We start from the raw sequence: 7,586 nt of genomic DNA on the forward strand, positions 1-7,586 counted from the left end.
GGCGCCGGCTGGAGTGCTGCCCCGGGAGAGGTGGTCGGGGCCCTGCTATGGCGAGGGCTAGGCCCGCCGACCGCTCCCTTGGAAGCTCCTCAGGCGTCGGAGGCGTCGGAGGATCCAGCGACTCCGGCGAGCTCTTTGCGTCTTCGGAGACAAGCGACGACAGCTACGAGCCCCCGAGCCGGCACCGCTCCCGGAGCAGGGCGGGCTCGTCAGGCCGTCGCCACCTCTGATTTGGATGGGGTTGGCGCTGGTGCTTGACGGCCCACTGTTGATGATGGCGTCTTTTGCTGGGGGCGCGTAGTTAGCGCTCTTTAGGATCCGTTCCCTGCGAGGAATCAAATATGCGCCCCGTGGGGGCTTGTAAGGTGCCTGTGATCCTGTTTGTTAATATAACCCTTGCCATAGTATAGTGCGAGTTGCTTATTCCATTTTAGCTCAGTTCTCCCTTTCAAACCTCGCGAGGGCTAGACGCTCTATGCCGACATGTCCCAGTCCCAAGGCGGCATCAGCCGTCGCTGGTATGCCAGGTCGCGATGCCGAGGTCAAGGCCAGGAGGTGAGCGACCCGGGGTCCGGTAAGAGCCCCTGAGTCGCGATGCTCAAGAGGTCTCCTTTGGGAGATCGACCTGAAGAAAAAGATTGCATTGTGCGATGGATAATGCCGACTGGTAGTGTGTGTGCATGCATGCACGAGAGAAAGTTAGTGGTACAATTATAAAGAGAAGACGACTGTGTGGGTGTAAAAGAGTAGGTGAGGTCATAATCAATGTAAAGTTGAATTCAAATATTTGAATAAGAGATCATGATGTTTGAAACCAATGCATGCATGAATATAACTGAGATATGCGTCGTGTGGTTTGGAAACGAGCATGTTGTACTATATACACATTGAACAAGGTTAGACTGATTTGAATCTGAGATACCGATGGCAGACATCATTTGGCCACATTGCATCCGTGCATGGACACACTATTCTAATTGGAGATGATGGGTGGCTTTCGCATCACATATCTATATCTATACCACTATATATTATATTTTATATTTTATATATAGTGTGCGGATAACTCTAACTTTGAAAGATGGTCGTTGGATGAAGCCAATCCGATGCTGCAGAGATGGCAAATTTGAGCACTACTAGCCGTTGGATATCATCTAGATTCCACAAGATTTTGCCACATGTACAATCTAGAAGACTCCATGGTTGAACTTAAGCATAATGCACAAACCTCAAAACACAAGCACTTCTTCTTTGTTCCAGAATCTTCCGTATCAGAATTGCCCAAATGTTTTTCTACATGATTTGCCATTATTTGTTTTTTACTTTATGCTTTACAACGCACAATTCCATGAATCTTAAAATAGATTAGCTTTCTTATAAAAACTAGATGATTTTGAATGAAATGAACTATAAGAATTAAATGAACATCTACATCATGCATATATGACTCAAAGCTTACATGCTAAATGTGGTATTTATTCATAATTTGGTTGCCAAATCTCATGCATGCAATGCACATGTACCTTACTAGTTTAAATGGTGTTTGTGTGTTTGTTGTGCGTGTTAAACACATTGTACGTAGTATCATACATGGTTTACATTCCGAACATCTATCTAGAGCATACACGTACTATGATTTGAATTCAACATAAAATGGATACATATATTTGAATTTGAGATCGTATGTACATGTCGTTTGTATTTATATAGGAATTTACTTCTCCTATATTCATGTCATGTGTTGTGAAGATAATATTTAGATGGTTGTATAACTAACCCGAGTACAATCCCATTCAAACAGGGAAAATGTACTCAAATTTAGTCCATATGCTAGACAACACACGTTGTTTTTTTATTGTTGATGGAAGTGCAAATTGTTTTGGTACTGTACACGTTATGTTTGTTGTCCCGATTTTTTAGTTTTTTTTGTTGTATTTGAATGCATTTCTAGTAATATAGCAAAACGGTACATGGCTCTTTCTAGTGATGAGGTGCGAATTGTCTTTTTTTTGTACACATTAAGCTTGTTCTCCCGAAATTTCAAGCCGCACCTTGTTATGCCGAAATTTCAAGCTAGCATCTCTGTCTATCGTGCTGCGAAACTTCTGCCTCTTCAACCCGCGCCTTGTTACCCTGAAATATTTAAGATATACTAGTACAAATGTCCGTGTGTTGCACCAGGCGAAATATTAAGTATAAATTGCTCCATGTGCCATTATGCAACATTTTTGTAATAGAATTTTTGCAAACTTCAGAAATAAGGTCAATGTAACCATTGAGTGTAGAAATTATGATCTCGACACACCGTTGTCTAGAAGTGTTCGTGCAACAGAACTGTAATGACTCAAATTGCTATCTTTCCTCTAAAAGAAACAGAAACAAGGCAACTTGCAAAAAGTAAGGATTGACAATGTTTTTTATCTGTGAGGATGATCGACCCTGTTTGTCCTTCCTAGGTTGCGACACCGGGACAACCCAATACAAATTATGGAATGCTGCTAGTAATTACAAATACTTTTTGACAGAGATTTTGTCGATTGTCATCAGACCACATGTAGCTGAGTGCCTGAGTCAAGCATAACAGAACATCTCAAACCAGGCCAGGTCAAAATGTCCATTCATGCCCATGTAGCCATATCACACAACAACAAAAGTTCATGCAAATACAGCTCAGCAAGAAAGGCACATATAATGGCAACATGGAAACATGAAACGGAAGTACATGACTATACAATCTATCAAAGAAAAGAAAATACAACCCTGATGGGGAAACCAGTTCATACTGTTGCACTCCAAAAAAAATATTGAAGAAAACCCAGAAGGTCATCTATAGCCTCTAGCAAACTTTTGAAGATAAATCAGACTAAAGAGTTATCACTTAGACTCCAAATTGGAGATAAAAGATGTAGTGAACAATAAGGAAATTATGTGGTGTGTGCGATTAGACATGCCTAACTTTAAGATTAAATTAGAATTCATGCATGTGAAATAACATCTATGTGCAATATGCACATACTATTTCTGATACCTTGCTCTGAAGTGTATTAAATTAGCAACTGACAATGCCTGCACATGTATTGGTTAGGGGTCATCACGGATTGGAAGGAGGTCTACAACAGTACCTTGCTCTGAAGTGTATTTGCTAGGATTTGGATTTGGATAGGTATAAGATCAAGGAGGTCCTTACAGGGGCAGTGGAGAGGTGGGTGAATACCTGCGCAGGGCCGAGCTAGGTAGCCAAACATGGCGAGTGGACTGGGACCAAAGCAGCGCGCCGTCCGGGATCCGGGTCCTCTCCTCCGACTTAACCTCTTCATTAAAGAAAGAAAGAAGGAAAGAGAATACCTTGGACCCAAAGAAGCTGAGTATGCATGGCAAGATACATAGCAACCCCTGAGAAGATACGAAACCTCGCCCATTGCTTAATCTCCTGCCAACCAGACGTACAAACAGAGTATACTGAACCAGCATACACATACGCTCTTCATAGCATACAAAAACAGAAGTACCAATTCCAAGAAAATTTTGTAGTACAGTCTATCATAACACAACATATACACGCATGTACACCATGATCATCACTAAAAACAGGCCACTCCGGCTGGCAAAGAAGTGGCAGCAAAGCTCCCGACAGTACACTTGTCGTCGTCAGGTTTTTCTTTCTATACTTGACATGTAGACCTCAGAGTCATTTACTTATCCGTAAGGTACAGTCTCTTGCGATCGTCATCTGCGCATCCAGAGTAGCTATTTTGCTGACGAGAGAGCCCCTGTCATCTAGGGTAGGACGCAAGAAGACATCTACCTCTGTCACGGTATCTTTTTCTTCATCGTCATTCACTAGAGCTTGGTTGAAAGACTGCAGTGCAGCAATAAGGACAGAGGAAGCTTCTTCTGTGTCCATGGGATCATCATCTTTAGTTTCTGATTCATCCTGTGACAAAGAGGGATTTCAGTGCGTGCAAGAAAAACTGTCCAAAGGCTACAGATTCTGATGATACAACATCAATTTACTTAAGCTCTTACATGGGCAGTGAAGGTCAAGGTGAACCCAAGGAAATATCATAGTCGGCAAAAAAAAGTTGAAAGAAGACGATCAAATAAAAATCATGTAACTAAATACATAGAAGAATCTTCTTATAAATAAATCAGGAAACCAATATTTTGTCTGATATTCAAAGAGCTATGTTTGATTGACTCTTCTATATTATACGACGCTCTATGGGAACAGAGAAATGAGAGCCAAAAGGGTATTATTAAAATTGCATGCATGCCTTATCATTCTTTAGAAAATTTGTAGCTCATGCCTCATGTCATTTAGAAGAAATTTTTGGATAATATGTAGGTGCTAGCACTTTGAAGAAGGTACCACAAATCATATAATCGCACAATAATGGTTCACATAATTACAAAAAAAGTGAGAGAGAGAGAGAGAAGTAGCAACTGGTTGGAGTTTGAGAAGAACTGCAGCAACGGGTTTGAGAAGAGCTTTAGAAGAAGTGCAGTAGCAGCAGCTCTAGGAGAGATGGGACAGCCACAGCCAGCAAGGAGCAGAGAGGAGAGGTAGCAGAGCCAAGGCAAGACTACTACAGAACCTATGACTAAGTCGAACTATATACTTTTACGATTGATGGGCATACTCGCGACTTCACCCATAATAATTCAAAAAAAGTTAAATCCTTCATTTTTCAAATTTGAGCATTGGTGCATATCCACTGTATGGATTAGTCACATTATCAGGCTGGGTCAGTATATTAGTAAATTTGTCACATATACACAGTTTGTCAAACCAATTCCAATAATGATCAATAGACATGCATATCTCTGGAAAAAAGAGTAACACACATGCATACAGTGGAAGTGTCTCAAGGGCCAAACTACTGTGGAAACTATCATAGCAGAAATCATATTTTTCTTAATTTGGACTAAAAGGTGATGTATGCACACTTATCTTGGCTTGATCACCTGCACAATCAAGTCTTACTACTGGACATTGGCATTGTCTGATGCTTCCCATGAAAGATCAGCCAATTTGTGATTTACCATTGCCCTAGGGACTCACATCCCAGCTATCTTGCTCTGGCAGCTTAGTGGTACCAAACCAAAATGCTTGGATGCTTATTCTAGAAGTTGTTCCAAATCTGTGCAGCTCCCTAGGTGGACTCATAGAAGGTTGAACAATGTTTTGTTAATCAGTTACACCATACGTACACTTCAAAAAATGCATAGAATGGAGTCTACCTCATTAGGTGCATCCTTTTATGATTCTTGGCAGTTAGGTGAACACAGAGATAATAAGAAACTGGCTTTTTGAACTTGCATTGCAGTATGCAAGAAATTGATGATATTGTCCCCAAGTGGTCTAGGATAACCTGATGATCAAACAAAAAACTAAGTGATTATGTAGAGAATTATAGATTCATCAAATTCTTAAATTAGTATTTTCATACAACATCTGTTAATTTGGAACTATTTGATGTTGATTGTTCGTAAGCCCATTTAGTTAGAGAAGGTTCTCAATCGAATACCATCCCGCTTTCATTCAATTAGGTTCAGCAAATTCCTGTTATTACCTTGTCAGTGCCCACTTCTGGAGAGAGTTAATATTTTTGGCAAGAAATCTCTGTTGTAAATGGGTCCAAGTTTATCTATATGTATTATGTATGTCTCCAATAATAGAAAAACATTCTGGTCCTCTTCCTCTCTAGCAAATCTTCGTCAGTGACGGGGATATGCCAATAACCTTTCTCCGATTTCTAAGTTTCAGAGGTAAAGGGTGAAACAATTAGAAAGTCAACAAAGGGCTAGATGAATCTGATTGAAGAAAAAAGACAACAGAATACCTTGTTGTGCATAAATCATCAATTATATGTCCAATTAGTACCGTCCAGTTAAAGGTGCAAGCTAGAAACATAGATCTTACAACTGTACTTCCGAAAAGAACCATTCAATGTCAGATTTTTATCATTGCTAAACGTCAAAATCTCATATCATACAGTGATAATCCTCCTAGATTAGGACTATACCAAATTAGTGAATGAATAAAATAACTACAATTTGGAGCTTCAAGCAAAGCAAATAGTTAAGTCAATTCTCTAGTCGACGGCTATGTTGGTACCTGAAGAATCATTCTGCCCCTGCTGTTAATTCAGCACCTTGGTCCCTCGTTCTTGGCGCAGCATCCGATCCCAAATCTCCAACCTGGTAGCGAATTCTGGTCAACAAATAGTAGCATGGAATACTTCTACAACTAAATTAGAATCAGACAAGACATGCTTACCATGTTGGCGTATATGACACAGGAACCACTCATGCAACCATTGTCTAGATGCGTCTCTTTGGGTTCAAAACTCTGAATTTTAGAGATGCACTTCTCTGAAAGCATAAAGATGCCATATCAGACTCAGCACTTGGCTCAACAAATCATACAGTTCGGTGCAAGTATTTATACTACTTTCATGTGCAAATCCAAGTGAGAGTAGTATATTGGTAATCCATATTTCAGATGGAAATGGGGAAAACATAAGTGTGATTTTAGTGAATACCTTATCCACCAGCTCATGGATAAAATAGCCGCAGTAAGATGCGTGCTAGGCGGCAGCCTCTTGCTCGGTGGTCGTGGCTCTTCTTCCACCTCCCTCTGCGCCCGTTGATCTAGATGGAACAGGAAGTGCCGCATCCTCATGCGACAGATTGATTGACCCGACTCTCGCCTCTTCCTCGATCTATTTGCTGCATGGGCGGCAAGATGACGATGTGCAAGAGAGGAGTTGGGGAAGAAAGAAAGAAGGAGCGGCAAAGGAGGCATGCGGCGCCCGAGCTCAGCGCTGCCTCCCCGCCATGGCCACCGCCCCCTGCAAGATTGCAGCACTGTGGTCCATGGCTTCGACGCCGACGAACTCCTCGCCCCGGCCGACTCTCCATTTTCTCCTCCTTCATCTCCGTGTGCGCCTCCTGCCTCACTGCTGCCGCTTGATGTGGTGCCCGAGCGCAGCGCTGCCTCGATGCCTCGCTACTGCATCCCGGGAGCGCAGCGCCGCATCTCCGCCTCACTACCGCGAACTGATGCGGCGCCCTCGCGGCCGCATCTCCCAACTCCCGCCTCTTCCTCGATCTCTTTGTTGTTTGGGCGGCAAGACGACGACGTGCAAGAGAGGAGTTGGGGAAGAAAGAAAGAAGGAGCGACAAAGGAGGCATGCGGCCCGACCTCAGCGCCGCCTCCCCCCCATGGCCACCGCCCCCTGAAAGCTTGCAGCACCGTGGTCCGTGGCTTCAACGCCAGCGAACTCCTCGCCCCGGCCGACTCTCCATTTTCTCCTCCTTCATATCCGTGTGTGCCTCCCGCCTCGCTGCTGGTGCTTGATGCGGTGCCTGAGCGCAGCGATGCCTCGACGCCTCGCTGCTGCATCCCCGGAGCGCAGCGCCGCATCCCCGCCTCGCTGCCGCGAACTAATGCGGCTCCCTGCTACCCCTTGAGCACTGCGTTGGATTTCCCCGAAGAGAAGAGCATGATGAAGCAAAGTAGCGTAAGTATTTCCCTCAGTTTTTGAGAACCAAGGTATCAATCCAGTAGGAGGCTACACGCA

At 43.2% G+C, this 7,586-nt stretch overlaps 1 long non-coding RNA gene across 2 annotated transcripts; it reads right to left on the reverse strand.

The window, feature by feature from the left end:
- Nucleotides 1–3,506: 3,506 nt before the first annotated feature.
- LOC119305306 lies at nucleotides 3,507–7,349 on the reverse strand. Of its 2 annotated transcripts, none has more exons than XR_005148605.1 (4): nucleotides 6,546–7,349; nucleotides 6,281–6,375; nucleotides 6,119–6,201; nucleotides 3,507–3,934 (listed from the first exon to the last, which is right to left on the reverse strand). It is a non-coding gene; the product is annotated as an uncharacterized LOC119305306 (long non-coding RNA). The 2 variants fall into 2 exon arrangements; XR_005148606.1 differs by lacking the exon at nucleotides 3,507–3,934 and adding an exon at nucleotides 5,554–5,925.
- Nucleotides 7,350–7,586: the final 237 nt, after the last annotated feature.

The sequence above is a fragment of the Triticum dicoccoides genome, chromosome 5B (genome assembly GCF_002162155.2).
Source record: "Triticum dicoccoides isolate Atlit2015 ecotype Zavitan chromosome 5B, WEW_v2.0, whole genome shotgun sequence".
Taxonomy (NCBI): domain Eukaryota; kingdom Viridiplantae; phylum Streptophyta; class Magnoliopsida; order Poales; family Poaceae; genus Triticum; species Triticum dicoccoides.